Source organism: Phoca vitulina, unplaced genomic scaffold, assembly GCF_004348235.1.
Source record: "Phoca vitulina isolate PV1807 unplaced genomic scaffold, GSC_HSeal_1.0 scaffold7, whole genome shotgun sequence".
Classification (NCBI taxonomy): domain Eukaryota; kingdom Metazoa; phylum Chordata; class Mammalia; order Carnivora; family Phocidae; genus Phoca; species Phoca vitulina.
In genome coordinates, this window is record NW_022589710.1 from 3,265,663 (window position 1) to 3,286,191 (window position 20,529).

At 37.2% G+C, this 20,529-nt stretch overlaps 1 non-coding gene across 1 annotated transcript; it reads right to left on the reverse strand.

Moving 5' to 3' along the window:
- Positions 1–3,889: 3,889 nt before the first annotated feature.
- Positions 3,890–3,993, reverse strand: LOC116633478. The gene has a single exon (XR_004299741.1). It is a non-coding gene; the product is annotated as a U6 spliceosomal RNA (small nuclear RNA).
- Between the last annotated feature and the right edge of the window lie 16,536 nt (positions 3,994–20,529).

Genomic DNA, 20,529 nt, shown 5'->3' on the forward strand with positions numbered 1-20,529 from the left:
AAAGAAAGAAAGAAAGAAAGAAAGAAAGAAAGAAAGAAAGAAAGAAAGAAAGAAAGAAAGAAAGAAAAAGAAACTGGACCACTATCTTACACCACACACAAAAATTCACTCAAAATTTAGTCTAAATTGGTTAATGACTTGGACGTAAGACCTGAAACTATAAAACTCTTAGAATAAAACATAGGTGGTAAGCTCCTTGACATTGGTCTTTGTAATGATTTTTTAAATTTGATGCCAAGTCAAAGGCAACAAAAACAAAACTAGACAAGTGGGACTACATCAAACTAAAAAGCTTCTGCACAGCAAAAGAAACTATCAGCAAAATAAAAAGGCAACTTGATGAATGGGAAAAAATATTTGCAAATCATATATCTGATACATAATTAATACGCAAAATATATAAGGAACTCATGTGACTCAATAACATAAAATAATCTGATTAAAAAATGGGCAGAGAACCTCAATAGACATTTTTCCAAAGCCATAGCCAATAGGTGCATGAAAAGACATTCAGCATCACTAATCATCCAGTAAATTAAAATCAAAACCACAATGAGATACCACTTCATACCCGTTAGAATGGCTATTATTGAAAAAATAAGAAATAAGTGCTGGCAAAGATGTGGAAAAAAGAATCCTTGTGCACTGTTTATGGGAACGTAAATTGATGTAGCCACTATGGGAAAAAGTATGGCGTTTTCTCAAAAAACTAAAAATCAAATTCCCATATGATCCAGTGATTCCGCATTTGGGTAATTATCTGGAGAAAATGAAAACACCAACTTGAAAAGATACAGGTATCCCCGTATTCTTTGCTGTGTTATTTACAATAGCCAAGACATGGAACAACTTAAGTCTCCATCCATGAATGAATGGATAGAAAAGAGCTGATACACACACACAAGAATATTATTTCAGCCGTTAAAAAAAAAAAAAAAAGGAATAAAATCTTGTCATTTGCAACAACATGGATGGACCTTAAGGCATTATGCTAAGTGAAATAAGTCACACAGAGAAAGACACATACTATATAATCTCACTTATATCTAGAATCTAAAAAACAAAACAAAAACCTCATCGAATTGGTGGTTGTCTGAGGTAGGGGGTGAATGGTGGGCAAAATGGGTAAAGGAAGTCAAAAGGTACAAAATTCCAGTAATAAATAAGTCATGGGGATGTAATGTGCAGCATGGAAATTATAGTTAAGAATACTGTATTATATATTTGAAAGTTGCTAAGAATAAATCCCGAAAGTTGATAAGAAAAAAATTCTGTAACAATGTATAGTGATGGATGGTAACTAGAATTATTGTGATCATTTCACAATATATACAAATTTCAAATCATTATGTTGTACACCTAGAACTAATATAATGTTGTATGTCAATTTTACCTCAATTTTTTTAAAAAGGACCAAAATTAATTTCATCTAATGAGGTCAGATTATCCCTAAATCTATCTAAAACAAGGACCACATCCAGATCAGTCCTGGCCAAGTCTATGGACTACTCTCACCATAGTGCTTCTATGACTAATTATTTAGACAAAATATATACAGCTAGATCTACAATGTTTCGCTCCCTGCCATCCATTTTCATTGCTAGAATGTAGTACCATCTTGTTATGTACTGAATTTCTGTATTATCTTCTACTGTGCCAATCTCACATTGCATACTGTTACTCAAATCCTGTTCAGGTCAGGCATCATTGCTATGTAGTCCTAGGCACCTTAAACTTTCTTCGTTTTAACATCTATTATGCTATTTTGTTACTGCTATTTACTTGTATATATCTCACATCAGACTTTAAACTCCATGAGACCAGAGATAGCATTTAGCAGCACCCTTATGAGCTCTCAACAGATGTTTATGATAGATTAAATGAATGAATTAATGAGTAGAGTCTTAATACAGAAATCAATACTTATCAGTAAAGTTCTAAAAGGAAACAGATTATACTCAAATCAGGAAAACTCTAGGACAGTTTTCGTTTGTGTGTTTTTACAAAAGAAAGAATCACAATGGTATAGACAGGACATGGAAAATTACAAAGGGACAACACGAGAATCTGGGAGTCTCAAAGGAAGATTCGTTGCCACCCTTAGGCTCAAAGCAACAAAGTAAAGAAGAGAACCTAGAAAGAAAGAGACTTAGAATAGGTCAACTTATATGTAGTAGTGATTATTAATCAATGAACAGAGTCAGTGGGAGACTACCTCCCAGAGAGGAAACCAGAGGAATATATGTCTTGATCTCTTTCTCCACTTTCGTCTGGTATTTTCTTGCAGTTTTCCACTGGCTGGAAAAGCCAAAAGGCATAAGAACCTCTACCCACAGTCCTTACAGGTCAACTCATGAGGTAGCAAGCAAGACAGAAAAAAGTAAAGAATGGACCTAGAGGGAAATGAGATATCCGTGCAGCCGAACATTTACAGCTGAGATCTGGATCTTTCCAACCATATCTTTTAGCATTCAGTTTAGTGAATGAAATCTCCCAAGTATGTTTCCTCATGTTTTTTGCTAGAAATACTTCTGCCTTTCTCCCCACAAATAAATGGATTAATCCTTCAAGACCTTATCTTCAAATGGAGTTACACTGGGAGTTAGAGTTTCAACATATAAACATGGGGGGATCCAATTCAGTCAATAACATATATAATCTCATTTAATTTTCACAACAACCCATGAGACATATCCACATTTTACAGATAAGGGAATTGAAGATTAGAATTCATTTTACTTTTCTTTGTCCTTATAGATAAGAAGTGATATAATCAGAATTTAAATTCTAGCCCATCTTATTCCAAAACCTATACTTTTTAACCACTCCCTGCTATTACCATGACTTGTGTGGCTATCCCATTAAGCTCCCATATGGGAAGGAGCCATGCCCTGTTATTTCTAAACTGTAGCACCTTATACAGTGTCTACTCTATAAGAGACATTCCATAAATGTTCCTAGACTTAAATATGAATGATACAGAAAAAACAAAAAAAGGCTCATAGTTTCAAAGCATATTTATCAACTGTAAATAATAGAAAAATACAAAATAAAAAACAAAGGAAAATCAGGCGAAAGATAAGTACAAGAAACTGTCATTTCTCTTCCTAGATATGCAGGTTTACTTTGATCCATGTCTCTCAGCTGGATTCAAGTTAATATTTCTTTTCTACTCACTATTTTGCTCAGAGCCATGAGATCAGCTTCTTCTTCTTTTTTTTTTTTTTTTTTTTTTTTGAGTTTCAAACAGCCAGTCTCCTTTTCCTAGAACAGTCTTCTCCTGAAGCAAAAACCTCTCTTTTGGAGCAAAGCTTCCCTCCTGAGGTTCTTTGTTCTGCCAGTGCTGAGTACCTTTGAGCTTCTCTCTGGAGCAGGTCTGGAACCAGTACCTCTCCCTTCTTTTGAACAGCTGTGCAAGTTGCCTCTCATCTTGGTTGCCCTTGCTGTGCTAGAGGCCCTGTGCAGTCATGTGCCTCTGTCTCAGCTCATTTCAAAAAACCCCCTCTGGCAAAAGCTGGTTGAATACCTAGGCAGTTTGACTTTTTTAAAGATGAAATTATTTTGATTTTTATATAGAACTAGTATCTTATTAAAAAGTGAATCACTCTCCTACAAGTAAGTCGACTTCTTCACAAGCAATGCAGACATAAGAATGGTCTTCAATGATAAGTAGAGAATGAAACCAATGATCATAAACTGTTAAGATTTAGAAAGATTTTAGACATCTTCAGACCAACTGCCTATCTAATGAAGAAATCCCACTGTAACAAACTGGGAGTTAGGTGAGCCGAACGAAAACCCTGTGTATTTTGAAAGAAAAGCTTGGTCTGTTCTGCATTGGGCGGCTCTGTTAAAAGAGCTGCCTTCAATTAAACCAAAATCTACTTCTCTTGAAATTGTATTATTCATTACTGTACATGTCATCCTTGTGCAGGGGCCATGCTAATCTCTGTATTGTTCCAATTTTAGTATACGTGCTGCCAAAGTGAGCACTATTCATTATTTTAAATAACATTGGCTGACCCTGTGTTCAACTCACAGGCCCCTGTTGTAGGTGCTAGAATTTCTAGTCATTCATCTACCAAAACAATATGCAATAACTCCACCTACTTGTCTGTATTGTCAATTGAGAGTTCTAAAAAATGAAGTTGGAGCAGAAGAAGGTAGAGAGCCCATTGGTGAGAAAGTGGAATAATTTTCACATGATGGAAATAGAAAGCCATAGAATCATACATCAAACAAAGATAGGAAGAGAGAAGACATTTGGGTGTAGGTGGCCAGAGCTTGGGTTGGGTGTGAACCTCAGCATGAGCAGGAGGTGAGAGGCAGATGCAATAAACAAAATAAATTTTCCCCAAAGTTACAGATAAACTACAAAAGTAGAATATGTATTGGAATGGAAGGCAAAATAAATCTCTACATAATTGTAGATCTTGAAATGGGAATATTTCATAACTCTTTTCCATCTCTCTCTTTTCACACAATAACAATATTCCATTTGTTCTGTAGGGCTAGACCTACAGAATATCCTGTCACTTGCTCCTCCCTTCAGCTCTCCCAAGCAGCACATACTAAGAATATTGGTGGTTTCTGAAAGTAACAAGACCAGGAGGGTAGAGATAGTATACCATGCTACCTGCCAGCCCCACCAGGACTGCCTTTTCCCATGATCATGTGGCTTTGTTCCATCTACTCAGTTATCCTCTCTGCCCCCTTTCTTTACAGAAATAGATACAGATAAAAGAGGGCATGTACTGAATGGAGCACTGGGTGTTATACGCAAACAATGAATCATGGAACGCTACATCAAAAACTAATGATGTAGTGTATGGTGATTAACATAACATAGTAAAATTTTAAAAATGCAAAAAAAAAAAAAAAAGAAATAGATACAGATAAAGTGTTCCTATTGCCACCAAGGAGGAGTGGCCTTAATAGAGAGTAAGTCCTTATATATAATTCCTATCAGAAAAAAAAAAAAATCTAATGTTTCAAAACCAAAGTCATTATTTTGGGTAAAATTTACATCCTAGATACTGGATCATCCCCCATTACCATGAAAATATATTGGGGTATTATCAATCTTCTCCATTATCTATATTTATCTTACGGTCTATCTTTATCTATTACCTATAATTCTATTGCCCTCATGTATAACTTTAAGCACAAGTAAACCTATTGAAAACATGTCCATGTGTCTATTGTCCTTTCTCTAATTCCTCAACCCCTATTTTCCTCTCAATCTACTCCATTCAAACCATTCTGACGAGCCATTTTCACTGAGGTCACAAATGACACAGATGAATACTTCTTGTTTTTCTTTTATTTACATTTAGTTCATTTTTAAATGTAATAAATACTAATGCTACAACCTTTAAAAATGAGGTCTAAAGAAGGTCTAAAATGAACTTCCCTCCCCACCTCTAATCCTAACACCCAGTTCTCCCCTTTAAAGTAAATTGCTATGAAGTTTTTAGGTATGCATCTAGATATATTTAATATGCATACAAGCATTTTTTACATTTTTTTTTTCAAATGGTAGCATGAACTCTTCTTCTCATTTCTGTTTTTCATTTACTCTACCTTGGACATCATTTCAGCACATACAATTTCCTATCCTTATCAGCACATACAATTTCCTACCCTTCTTTGCCTCTCCAATGGGTGCTTTTACATTTTTATTTCATTGGTACCTTACTGATAGACATTTTGGTATTTTTAATCTTTCACTTACAAATGATGCTACAATAATTAACTGTATATATATCATTTCACCCATGTTGGAGTTTACAGGATAAATTTTTGAATGGAATTTCTAAGTCAAGGAATATGTGTCTTTTTAAATCTTCGCTATATATTACTAAATTGCCCTTTATATAAGTTATAATTTATACTGTTTCCCAACACAGTTACCAATGCAGTGGTTTATTAGAATTGTCCACTTATTTACTTACATAGCTCCTTTCAAAATGTTATATGAACAGTAATTAAGTTAGTATATAGAATGATTTTCTGCAATCCCATTTCCTCTCTCCTTTACCATCAATTTTAGCAGATTAAAAGATCTTTCTACTTCTGTTATTAGATTTTTCAGAACTCCCACATCGGTCTGCCTATTAGTCCTGAAATCTTAATACTTAGTCTTCTGATGGTAGCCCTGCAATCAGAGCCTTACATTCTTAGCCCTACAGTCCTAATGTTCTATACCAACCTTTCTCCGTAGCTTTTCTACTCATTTCTTTATTGCCTGAATATCAGCCTCCAGCAGAGTCTTCAGTAAGGCCTCATGGTAATTACATTATTGGATCTCTTGCATGTTCAAAAGTGTTTATTACCTTTATCTTAGAAAATAGATGCCACTCTGCTAAGTTTTAGTGTTGACTATTACCATGGAAAAGTCTGATTATAATCTCAACCATCATAAAATACAGAATGACTTTGACCAGATTGCTTGGTTGCTCACATGTATGCATGCATAAATAAATGAATGAATAAATGAACAAATTAATGAATAAGTAGACAAACAAATAAATGAAGCTATTGACGTCCACATGTATTGGGGAATACAAACTCTCTCTGGAATTGTTTTGCTGCTCCTGCTGCTGCTGTCGGTGTTGAAATATATACTCTCAGATCATGTTTCCATGAAAATGGGCATCCATTAAATACATCATTCAAAGCCAAATAACAAATATTAAGCAATGGATACTCAAGCATTATACATTTAACATTCTAAAAACAAAAACAAACAAAAAACAACCAACAAATTCCATTCCCTTGGAATTCTGGTTGTTAAATGAATTGATGTATAATTTGGGATTTCTGTCACAAAGATTTCATAAGCAGTCTGTCCTATGCAATGAGTCTGCCCTGAGCCAAGCTATGTTTCTGCCTTAGATAAGGTAAGGCCCAATGTGGGACTTGATCCCAGGACTCCGGGATCATGACCTGAGCCGAAGGCAGTCACTTAACCAACTGAGCTACCCAGGCGCCCTATATTCTATCATCTTTAAAGCACCTTCAATGTGTCTTCAATGTGAATGGACTCACTGTTCTTTGAGACATAATTATTGGATACCCAGCTTTACTATTCATTAAAGACATAATGACTGATGTCAGTCAACTGTAAAATCTTTAGTGAGACATTACATACAAATGTTAGCTAATTTTACTGAGTACTAAGTGTTTAGTATTGTACTAAGCTCTTTAACACATTTTATAGTTGAATGGTTTAGTACGTATAATCCCAACAGCAAAACTAGGATAGAATACTCACATTTTACAGAGGAGGAAATTGAGTCCCAGAAAGGTTAAGTAACTCACATAGGATCACAGCTAGAGAGGAGCAGAGCCGTAATGTGAAGCACAGCATTCTGATTCTAGAACCCAAGCACTTTACTACTACTGTTAACACAGCCACCCAGCTGATGTCTGGAATAAGTCTTACTAATATACCTTTCATAGTGTCTGCATTTGATATCAATGAGAGAGGGATGTTTGGGCTTATCACTGGGCCCACAGATTTCCTTATTCTGGCTCATACTAGCAACATTAAAACAATGATGAATCCAGTAAAACTGGTGCACTGGAGTCAAAGCAGTTATTTAGTGTTTGCAGCTGTTTGAATTTTTTACTTTCCAATCCATTGTTTAGGCATAATATTAGTATCCCTAGAGAGATTGTTAAGGAATAAAAGGTGGGCATGTGTGTGCACACACACCAACCCCCCCCCCCCACACACACACAGACTTTTGAGGATGGTATTATAAATTCCAGATCTGTGCAAAGCTCTTTTTATGCTTCAGATTATGCAGAAGGCGAGACTGGGAGTGTGACCTGATTGTCTGCTTGCTTTGCCTCTCACCTGTGCTCCTTGGGAAACAGTAGTAACAGCATCATTATCACATCCTCATGCTTTTCAGCTTAGGGTGTGATAAAGTTCCAGTGAGTGCAACTTCTGGGAGAATAAAACTTTTGTCTCTTCCCTACTAATTTGCAAAAACAAATAAAAGCAAAACAAAACAGAAGAAACTTGAGTGAGTTGCTTTGAAAAATATGCTCCAATACAGAAAACTTTAAAAAAAAAAAAACAAACCGTTGTTATCAGGTGAAAAATAACACATTTGAATAAATATTTATGTATGTTTTCATAGTTTTCTGGCTTATGCTCCTTCATGTACCTTGCAGGCAGTTAAAGAAACAACTATAAATCATAAATAAGGAATAAAATGAACTCTATGATAAAGTATCTGATTACTCCATTACGGAAATCCAGCTTAGCAATCATCCTTTCCTTCCCAGTATATTTCTATAAACAATCCAAAACAAACCTGCAGGATTTATAGACTGCATTTAATATAAATGAAAGTGGAACGATGCACAGAACTTGCAAGAAATTAATTCATATTTTTCTCTAGCAAAAAAAAAAAATAGTGTATTGGGAAAACAACACATTCCTAAGGAAAAACACCAAGGAAGAATTTTAAAGAACTTGATATAAAGGACATAGGGTGTTTTTGCCAGCGATGACCCAAACTGAAAGCTAGTGGACTAAGAATTTTAGTATTTTTTTCCTACCACTGGCTTTTGCATAAACCGAGAGATGTCATTTTGCTCTGTTTTCTTTAATGATAAAAGTGAATAAATGAGCATGAGCCAGCCTAACTGAAAGGAGGACAAAAATGAATCTACTGGAAACCAAAATGCTTAGTTTTGGCTGAGAAATGCATTTTTAAAATAATCTATGAGAGCTACAGAGCTTTCATATTGTAATTAGAACTCCTATAATAGATCATACGATAGAACTCTGTTCTTTCCTTCATCCATATATATTTGGTCAAAACTATGACTTTATTATTCCTGTTTCTCTTAGGAAGTCTGGATCCCCATATTCCCTTATGTTGGAGAATCTTCTAGACATCTTTACCTCTATGCAAACCTTCTGTGACTAACCCTACATACATCTCATCCATTATGGGTATTCACTCTCCGAATTTAATATCAAAAAAATCGAGTGATTTGTAAATCATAACTCTGGATTATAACTTTATAAAGACCTGATCTAGTATTAATTAAAGATTATATATAAGTTTAAGTATGTTCAAAATGCATAAGAACACCTGATAATGCAAGATGATCCTCATGCTTACTGTAGAAATATAGTTTCAAATAAATTCCAGTCGTTGCCAAAAATATATTTTTGAAATAACTGGTTATTGGCTCTATTTTGAAAAAGGAATTGAGGCTTCCCAAGTGAGTTCACAGCAAGGTGGAAAGTAATATCTATTTTTCTCAAACGTGTTAGACAAGGCCACCAGAAACTATGTTAGGGGCTAAAATTAGCCATTGTAATAAAGCATAAGGCAATACTGTTATGCGCTGTCACTGTGTTTCAATATATAATATGTTTTGATGGAATTCAGTAGTTTTTATAAGTTGGAGTCACTCAAACAACTCTTTTTTAGTTTGTCTATGTGTGTAATGCTAAACAATCAGTTTCATAGCCTTAGCACTTTTTAATTGAGTGTTTTGGTACAATGCAGGCATGGTCTTCATGTAATTATTATGGACAGTGAAACATAAGGTATAAAGCATACATTATTGAATACTTAATATGCCATAGGCTTTTGAACTGAATTTAAGTCAGTTGTATACATAAGAATTCATGAATATCCCTTTAATTAAAAAAAACTTCAAGGCGCGATCAATTAGTCAAAACAACCTTATCAACATGGAAATTTCAAATCAAAGTGGTAAGCTTAATTTATTGCACAATAGAGGCAATAAAGAATACACAGTAAGGAATAATTCCAAAATCCCACATCAAAATAACTGAAATTAAGTTCATCACAGGAGTGGCTATGGGAGAAAATGTCACCACTAATGTTCTCTCTGGAGAACTTTAAAAACAACAAATACATTCATCTGTTGATATCAGTGCTGGTCTTATCTGGAAATTAAATTGTCCTAAGTTCCATGCTTCTAATTATCTGCTAGTTAAAATTACAGTATTGTTCTGATTAATGATGAATACTAGAAACCTATCTTGTCCACAAAATCCTGAGGCACACCATACAGTTATTGCAAGAGATTTATGAATTCCTATGTCCACCAGTTTTGTGGACTAAATAAATCATGCACATATATTTATCATTATTTTTCAAATAGTTAGTGTTGAGAGTTTAGCTAAACTAATCCATGGTATTGCTGCCTCGACATCTATTTTGTTTAGCCAAGCAGTCTGCAGGGACTTGAAACTGACATTAGCCTCTCCTGCAAGCTCTTGTCCTGGATAGCAGCATCAGAATCACAAGCAAATGCAAGTTCCTGATGTGACTGCAACAGTCTCCCCTACCTCCCAGCACCCATATGCCTAATGCATCCCTTAGATAATACCGCCGTGGGGCTTACCAAAACCCAACTCTTTGGTTTGAACTGATCAATCCAGACCTAGCTGGGAAACCCCAAAGTACTCTACCCACTCACCCTAATAAAGACATGAGCCCCAGGTCCTGCCTTCTCTCTGCACTCTGCCTTGATGTCCCCATGCAGCCCTTTGAGTTGTCCTTCCTCCATGACCTGTGAGTAATAAACTTTTCTATTTCAGCTTCTCGTGTGGTCTGTTACTGAACTGCAACTTACTGGCCAGCATCCTGTGCTCCACTTAATAAACATTAAGTTAACAAAGTCATAACAGTCACTATTGTGCTTCATAAAACATGTCTCACAAAGTCAGTGCCCCCTAAATTCCATGGGTTCCCCTATATTTCCCAGCCTCCACTCCAGATGGATTAGTGCTATGTAACTAAGCTAAGCCAATGGACTACAAGAAGGCGTGCCAGGGGTTGCTTCAGGGCCAACCAAAGCAGTTAGGAGTCTTGATGTCTACTCCATTCCTTATTTCCCCTCCCACAATCACCTTAGAGTCCACGTTTTCTGAAGGGCATAACCCTAAGATGTAGGAGGATCCCCTGACTCCTACTGGTCTCTGTATGAGTGAGAAAGTAACTGTCATATGTCAGGCAGTGAAGGTTTCTGGTTGTGTGCTGCAATAGCTAGTGTTAATTATGCTGACTGATGTTAAGTGAAATAAGCCAATCACAAAAATACAAATATTGCACGATCCCACTTATGTGAGGTACCTAGAAGTCGTCAGATTTATAGAGACAGAAAGGAAGATGGTGGTTGGCAGGGGCTGGGGCAGGAGGGAATGGGGAATTGTTTAATGGGTATAGAGTTTCATTTTTGCAAGATAAAAAGATTTCTGGAGATTGGTTGCACAGCAATGTAAATGCATTTACTACTACTACACCACACAAAGTATGCACTCAAAAATGGTTATGATGGTAAATTTTATGTTATGTATGTTTTTACCACAATTAAAAATAAAGAAGGAAATAAGATCTCAGGGTGAAAATTTATTCTGGTTTTGGTTTAAAAAAAAGAAAAGAAAAACATTACAAAAACTAGGCACCAGTTCCACGGAACTGCAAGGTGATTCCCTCAAGAGCCTTCCAAAAGAGTTTGGAACTGTGGCCATGTAAATGGAATAAGAATAGAACAGCTTTACCTAAAATGACTATCTAGGTCCATTAGATGTCTGAAGAAAAAAGTGCTTCCTGGTCATATATTCCATTTTTGGAAATCACAATGTCCTTTAGCAGTTAAAAACTCTGAGAAATCTTTTAGAGAAAAAAAAAAAAAAACCTTTTAATTTGCATAAGCCAGCCTTTCTTAATCATTTAGCTAATGAATTTTTTTTTGTATAATACCTCTTACTATCTGAAATGCCTATATTCCTCCACAACTCTTTTCAAAATGCTGAAATAGCATCTCCAAACTGATATGTTAAGCTATTATGTTTGCTTACAAAGTGTCTCATTTTTTACACATATTTATAATTATGCCTTGAGAACAAACTGCTATCGGTCACAATCAGGACTAATGTAGCATCACAGGAGTAGAAAAAGTTGTTCCTGGATCATAAACACATGTGTGTAAAAACACATAAGTGCGCACACACACACACATAGAGCCACATTTGAGTATTTATTATGAGCCTAAGACTATACAAATAATGCATTATATATACCTTACCTCAATTAATCATCACAACAGTCCTATGATAAAGTGTTTTTATGCCCAGAATTTTGTGGACAAGGAAACGGAGGCTCTAAGAGATTAAGGAACTTGCCCAAGGTCACATGATTAGCAAAGGGGTGTGTAGCTCCAATCAAACCAGAGCTAAGAGACTCTAACACCAAGCCCTGAACCATTATTTTATATTATAGAGCACTTTTCTCTAAGTATAGATCTGAGTCTATCAAGTGCTTCATTCTATAAAACAAAACAAAACAAAACACCTCATTATGAGGGAAAAATGAAACAAGAGCAAAAACAAAAACAAAATCCACAACACTAAGAGAAATACATGGACTTCCAATTTCCTAAAACTACAGCTTTTATTTTAAAATTCTTTAAAAAATAGTTAATAGCCTGTGACAACCTAAAAGCTGGAGAGAAATCATTTTTTTAAAAAAGTCCTACTTATAGAGCAGGGCAGGAAATAGCGCACTGGGTTAAGAGCTAGGGTAGGAAGTGGGAGACCTAGATTCCAGTCCAGACTCTGCCCTTATCTAACTAGCTGTCATTTTGGCAACATCCATCAAACTTTTCATGCCTCAGTTTCCTCCCATGAAAAGTGTGGACAGAGGCCAAGCAGCTGATCTCTAAGGGACAAAGACACAAACTTATGCAAATTTACTGTAATTCTATGAATGTACTTGGTGGAAGAACAGGAGAAGGGAGTCTCTATAACTTGGAAAAGGTATTTGCCCTAAATTCAATCCACGTCAACTTTCTAAACTCAGGGATAAGCTACCCCCTTGCTGCACTTGTGGGTACCTCAGTTATTCATTTTCATAGAAGTTCATAAACACAGATGAGTGCAGGGGATAGCAGCTCACTAAGAAGAAGGCAGCAGAGATCTGAGGAAGTCCATTCTTCTCTTACCTCTTTGCTTTGTTGTGCTATTGATGCCCAGGATTTGGCTGCCAAAGGAGTCCTTTCTCTGTCCAGACTCATCTCTTTTATGGCTGGCATCTAAGATGTTGATACATTTTCCCACACTTGAAGTCAGAAGAGGGGGATACGGAAGCCAGAATACAGGGCTCAGAAAAAAAAAACAAAAACCAAAAAAAAACCAGGTATCTAGTCTCTTTTTTCTGTTGCATATAAAATCATTGTGAATAGCAGACAAAGAAGAGAAACAGGTATGTATTTCTGCTGTCACCTCTGCACTTGTCCTGCTGACTTTAAAAACAGTAAGAGAGAGAAAAAAAAAGACCCATTGCAATAGGTCACACTCCTATGCCATCATCAGAAGGGTCTCTACTGAGACAATAGGTTCCAAGATACACATACAGACAAAAAAGAAGAAGAAGGAGGAGGAGGAGGAGGAGGAAAGAAAAGAAAAACAGGATCAATGTGAGATATTACATGCCACACAAAGTAACTGGCATTGAATAAAAATGTAAGCACCCAGCTTAAACTCCTGGTCCCAGATTACCTTTGTATACCAAAAAAAAAAAAAAGTAACAATCTAAATAGCATTTGGATGGAAAAAAATGTCATTACTGCATATAAGCACCTGTCATGAGGTAAATGAATATTCTCCTTTACTCTCAAAATGTCACTGCAAATATTAGTCCTGCTTATTGTAAGTTTTCTCCCCTCTGTTCCACTTCTTCCTATAGCTCTGCATTAAACATTCAGCTGGTAAACTATCCTGTCCCAAGTTCCTACTATCTAACATTTGGTGCTTTCATGCCTCTAAGTGGAAGTACAATACTACATGGGGGTTGTAGGGATTCCTTGCTTGAGTTGTTAGCCTGTGTCTGTCTGTCTGTTTGTCTGTCCCCCCTTCCCTAGCTTTATCTCTCTCCCCTTCTCTTTCTCTCTCTCCCTCTCTCCTTACACCTCCCTCCCTCCCTTTCTTCCTCCTTCTCTCTCTCCAACCCCCTTTACTTCTCTCTCTCTCTCCCTCCCCTGTCTCCACCCAACCCGTTCAACCTGGACTCTTCCCAGTCCTAGGTTTGTCGCTAAGTTTTTGTCACTACGTCAGAAGGAATACCTAAGCCACCATGTTCTCATAATTATAGATCTCAGTCATGTCAGATGATCTTTGTTTTCCTACAGTTGCTCACCAACTGCTTTCCACTTATCTAAATGAGGTTGTCTTTGCTCACTGTTCAACTCTCTGACAATCATGTCATCCCCTTAGTCAGTTGGAAGGTAACCATTTATAAGCCAAGAAGCCAGTAGAGTCAGCTAGGATATTTGCTTTTGTTTTTGTTTTCTTCATTTTCCCCTCCACTTCCTCACATCAGATATGGGAATTTTACACTAGAAAAAGATGCATTCAAACAGAGAGCAAGCATTCCTAATTAGTAGCTCCAAGTCATCCTTCTTGTCAACCTTTATAGTGCATTCTCTCCTTTTCTTCTTCCACTTGACATGGTCTTTAAATAATTTCACACTGCTGCTTTCTGATAAACAAGCCATGGAAGATAAACTCCAAGCTTAATGTACCCCACACATAGCAGGGAATTTATATGTTCTGGTTTAAAGGAAAGTTTCAGGAATGAAGTAGACACCAATAAGTCATTTCTAAAATAGAAGTCTTTATACAAAACATTCACATTTTTTCTTCAAACCCAGCTTTGTTTCTTTCATGAGGCTCTTCTCAAGAACAGGCTTCTCAAATCTTAGACAAGAACATCTTGAGAGTAAAACATCAAACTCTCCAATAATGAGCCAATACTTAATGTTAACTTACTTGAGATCAAGTAAGGAAGATTTGAATGAGGTTGAACCAATAGGGGCAATTACTATTGCTCCTCTCCTGGGTGTTGTAACCATGAGTCAGTTAGTGAATTGTTCAGGCTTCCATGGTTTCACCTGTTTTATGAAGTTTATAGTTCCAAAGTATCATATCCTAGGGAGAGTTTAGACTCCTGGTGAGAGAAACAGGATCATCACCAACATTATGGACTAGGTATACTCCATCAAGCATTTTTTTAATGTATAATAATGCTTCAGTGCAGATGCCTGTGTCTTGCCATGTACAGTTGCTATAATTGGAATTGTACTCTATATCTAAATAGATCAATTGAAGCACAGCTATTGAAAAAAGAAAATGAATTACCTCACCCATATGCCATTCAAGGACACCATTCTTTGGTGGCACAGTGAAGGATTCTGAGGACACAAGGACAAAAGCAGAAGTGAGACTCATCTATTTAATACTGCTTAGAATAGATATAGAACCTCTCCCAGATAATGAAATAATAAAGAAATGCTTTGCAATATATTATCCAAAAAAAGAAAATAAAGTTAAGAAATAAAATGGAAGATGGGGCGCCTCGGTGGCTCAGGCGTTTAGTGTCTGCCTTCGGCTCAGGTCATGATCCCAGGGTCCTGGGATTGAGCCCCGCATCAGGCTCCCTGCTCTGCGGGAAGCCTGCTTCTCCCTCTCCCACTCCCCCTGCTTGTGTTCCCTCTCTTGTTGTGTCTCTCTCTGTCAAATAAATAAATAAAATCTTAAAAAAAGAAAGAAAGAAAATGGAAGAAAAGAATAGGGGAAAAATAAAAGATCAAGAGAATATAGAAGATAAGGTAAAAAATAATCAAGGATTAAAAAAAAGAAAGAAAGAAGGGGAGGAAAAGAAGAAGAAAGGGGAAAAAAGAAAAAAGTCTCTCTGGAAGTCTTTCCATATATCCCATGCTAATTAATAATATTATGAATTTGAAAATGTGGCATCATGCTTTATGAAAGCAAACATGGCTATAAAAACAAGAACCAGCTTTGCTCTTTCAATCTGAATGAGTCTTATGCCTTGGAGCCAATTCTTTTAGAGCCTGAATTTTTCTCTTTCTTGTCACTTTGGCCCATAAAACCAACAACTTCGGGGGGAGGAGCAAGATGGCAGAGGAGCAGGAGACCTAAATTTTGTCTGGTCCCAGGAATTCAGCTAGATAGGGATCAAACCATTCTGAACACCTACGAACTCAACAGGAGATGGAAGAAAAGAATAGCAGCAACTCTCTGAACAGAAAAGCAACCACTTTCTGGAAGGTAGGACGTGCGAAGAAGTGATCCGAGGCGATATTCGGGAAGATCGACGGCGGGGGAGGGGGCCTCCGTCAGCCAATACCGGCAAGTGATTGAAAGCGGAGCACAAAATCGGAACTTTTAGAAGCCGGCTCTGCTGAGAGACGTCACTCCAGTGGCTAAGCAGGGGGTGGAACCCTCACTGGGACAGTGTGGTCTCAGGACCCTTGGGGTCACAGAAAGACCGGGAGTGCCTGAGTGCGGCAGGGGTCCCAGGTATCAGAGCAGGGAAGCCGGCTGCAAAGAGAGAGCCGAGGAGTGGGCTTTCAGCTTGGGGTTGTCATAAACCATGATCTGCGGCACAGTCGGGCCACTGCTCCTCCAGCAGTGACCCAACCAGCGGCAGATCCAGGAAGACTCCCCTTTCTCCCCTGGGAGGAGTGGTGCAGGAGCACACCACAGGAATCTGCTGGGTTTGGAGACTCCAAACGGGGTCATGTGCCAGAGATAGAAATGCTCGGTCACAGGCCGGGTGAGCAGGGAGTGTGGCCAGAGACCAGGGAGATGGGAGTGACTGACTGCTCTTCTCTGGGGGTGCACTGAGGAGCGGGGCCCTGAGTTCTCGGCTCTGCTGGGGTGGAGATTGGGAGGCCACCATTTTCACTCTCGTCCTCCAAAGCTCTATGGAAAGCTTACAGGGAACAGAATCTACAGAGAGCAAACCCAAGCAGATTACTTAGCCCAGACCCAGCAAAGGCGGGGCAATTCTGCCTCCAGCAAAGACATTTGGGACCACGGCAACAGGGCCCTCCCCCAGAAGATCAGCAAGAACAGTGATCCAAGACCAAGTTTACCGATCAATGAGAAGGGCAAAACCCCAGCGCTAGAGGAATACTGCACATAGAATTCATGGCTTTTTTCCCATGATTCTTTAGTCTTTCAAAGTTAATTTTTTTAACTTTTTTTTTTTTTAATTTTTTTCCCTTTTTCAACCAACATCTTATCAATCCCTTTTTAAAAAAATCTCTTTTCTTTTTCATTTTTAGAGTCATATTCTATCCCTTCACAGTAGTTAACCTTACTTTTGGTATATATATATAAGTTGTTCGTGCTTTAAAATTTTGGGATACAGTTTCTTCTAACAGACCAAAATATACCCTAAATCTCTAATGTATGGCTTTGTTCTAGTCTCCTGCCTGATCACATTCTCTACCTTATTTTTTTTTTTAATCCTCTTCTTTCTTTTTTCCACCAACTTCTTATCTTATCAATTCCTTTTATAAAATCTTTTATAATTTTCAACTTTACACTCATATTACATCCCTTCATCGTATTAACCCTTATTTTTGAACATATATAAGTTTTTCTTTCTTTAAAATTTTGGGAGGCCCTTACTTCTAACAGACCAAACAACGCCCAAAATCTAGTGTGTGGCACTGATCTATGCACCAGTCTGATCATATTTGATCATATTCTGGGTTTTTTTTGTTTTGTTTTGTTTTATCCTTTTCTTTTTCTTTTTCTTTTTTTCTGTTTTCTTTCTTTCTCTTCCCCGGTTTCAGGTCTCTTCTGATTTGTTTAGTGTATATTTTTCTGGGGACGCTGTTACCCTGTTAGCATTTTGTTCTCTCATTCATCTATTCTCCTCTGGACAAAATGACAAGATGGAAAAAATCACCTCAAAAAAAAGAACAATAGGCAGTACTGACTGCCAGGACCTAATCAATATGGACATTAGTAAGATGTCGGAACTAGAGTTCGGAATGATGATTTTAAAGATACTAGCTGGGATTGAAAAAAGCATGGAAGATATTAGAGAAACCCTTTCTGGAGAAATAAAAGAACTAAAATCTAACCAAGTCAAAATCAAAAAGGTTATTAATGAGGTGCAATCAAAAATGGAGGCTCTAACTGCTAGGATAAATGAGGCAGAAGAGGGAATTAGTGATATAGAAGACCAAATGATGGAAAATAAAGAAGCTGAGAAAAAGAGAGATCAACAACTACTGGACCACGAGGGCAGATTTTGAGAGATAAGTGATACCATAAGATGAAACAATATTAGAATAATTGGGATCTCAGAAGAAGAAGAAAGAGAGAGGGGGGCAGAAGGTATATTGGAGCAAATTATAGCAGAGAACTTCCCTAATTTGGGGAAGGAAACAGGCATTAAAATCCAGGAGGCACAGAGAACCCCCCTCAAAATCAATAAAAATAGGTCAACACCCTGACATCTAATAGTAAAACTTACGAGTCTCAGAGACAAAGAGAAAATCCTGAAAGCAGCTCGAGAGAAGAGATCTGTAACCTACAATGGTAGAAACATTAGATTGGCAATAGACCTATCCACAGAGACCGGGCAGGCCAGAAAGGACTGGCATGATATATTCAGAGCACTAAATGAGAAAAATATGCAGCCAAGAATACTATATCCAGCTAGGCTGTCATTGAAAATAGAAGGAGAGATAAAAAGCTTCCCGGACAAACAAAAACTAAAGGAATTTGCAAACATGAAACCAGCCCTACGAGAAATTTTGAAAGGGGTCCTCTAAGCAAAGAGAGAGCCTAAAAGTAACATAGACCAGAAAGGAACACAGACAACATACAGTAACAGTCACCTTACAGGCAATACAATGGCACTAAATTCATACCTTTCAATATTTACGCTGAGCGTAAATGGGTTAATGCCCCAATCAAAAGACACAGGCTATCAGATTGGATAAAAAAACAAGACCCATCGATATGCTGTCTGCAAGAGACTCATTTTAGACCCAAAGACACCCCCAGATTGAAAGTGAGGGGGTGGAAAACCATTTACCATGCTAATGGACACCAAAGGAAAGCTGGGGTGGCAATCCTTATATCAGACAAATTAGATTTTAAACCAAAGACTGTAATAAGAGATGAGGAAGGACACTATATCCTACTTAAAGGGTCTATCCAACAAGAAGATCTAACAAGTGTAAATATCTATGCCCCTAACATGGGAGCAGCCAATTATATAAGCCAATTAATAACAAAAGCAAAGAAACACATCAACAACAATACAGTAATAGTGGGGGACTTTAACACCACCCCCCTCACTGAAATAGACAGATCATCTAAGCAAAAGATCAACAAGGAAATAAAGACTTTAAATGACACACTGGACCAAATGGACTTCACAGATATATTCAGAACATTCCATCCCAAAGCAACAGAATACACATTCTTCTCTAGTGCCCATGGAACATTCTCCAGGATAGATTACATCCTAGGTCACAAATCAGGTCTCAGCTGGCACCAAAAGATTGGGATCATTCCCTGCCTATTTTCAGACCACAATGCTTTGAAACTAGAACTCAATCACAAGAGGAAAGTCGGAAAGAACTCAAATACATGGAGTCTAAAGAGCATCCTACTAAAGAACGAATGGGTCAACCAGGAAATTAAAGAAGAATTAAAAAAAATTCATGGAAACCAATGAAAATGAAAACACAACTCTTCAAAATCTTTGGGATGCAGCAAAGGTAGTCCTAAGAGGAAAGTATATAGCAATACAAGCCTTTCTCAAGAAACAAGAAAGGTCTCAAATACACAACCTAACCTTTCACCTAAAGGAGCTGGAGAAAGAACAGCAAATAAAGCCTAAAAACAGCAGGAGAAGAGAAATAATAAAGATCAGAGCAGAAATCAATGAAATAGAAACCAAAAGAACAGTAGAACAGATCAACAAAACTAGGAGCTGCTTCTTTGAAAGAATTAACAAGACTGATAAACCCCTGGCCAGACTTATCAAAAAGAAAAGAGAAAGGACCCAAATAAATAAAATCATGAATGAAACAGGAGAGATCACAACCAACACCAAAGAAATACAAACAATTATAAGAACATATTATGAGCAACTATATGCCAGCAAATTAGATAATATGGAAGAAATGGATGCATTCCTAGAGATGTATAAACGACCAAAACTGAACCAGGAAGAAACAGAAAACCTGAACAGACCTATAACCACTAAGGAAATTGAAGCAGTCATCAAAAATCCCCCAGCAAACAAGAGCCCAGGGCCAGATGGCTTCCCAGGGGTATTCTACCAAACATTTAATGAAGAATTAATACCTATTCTTCTGAAACTGTTCCAAAAAATAGAAATGGAAGGAAAACTTCCAAACTCGTTTTATGAGGCCACCATTACCTTGATCCCCAAACCAGACAAAGACCCCATCAAATAGAAGAATTACAGACCAATATCCTTGATGAACATGGATGCAAAAATTCTCACCAAAATACTAGCCAATAGGATCCAACAGTACATTAAAAGGATTATCACCACAGCCAAGTGGGATTTATTCCTGGGCTGCAAGGTTGGTTCAACATCTGCAAATCAATTAATGTGATATAGTACATTAATAAAAGAAAGAACAAGAACCATATGA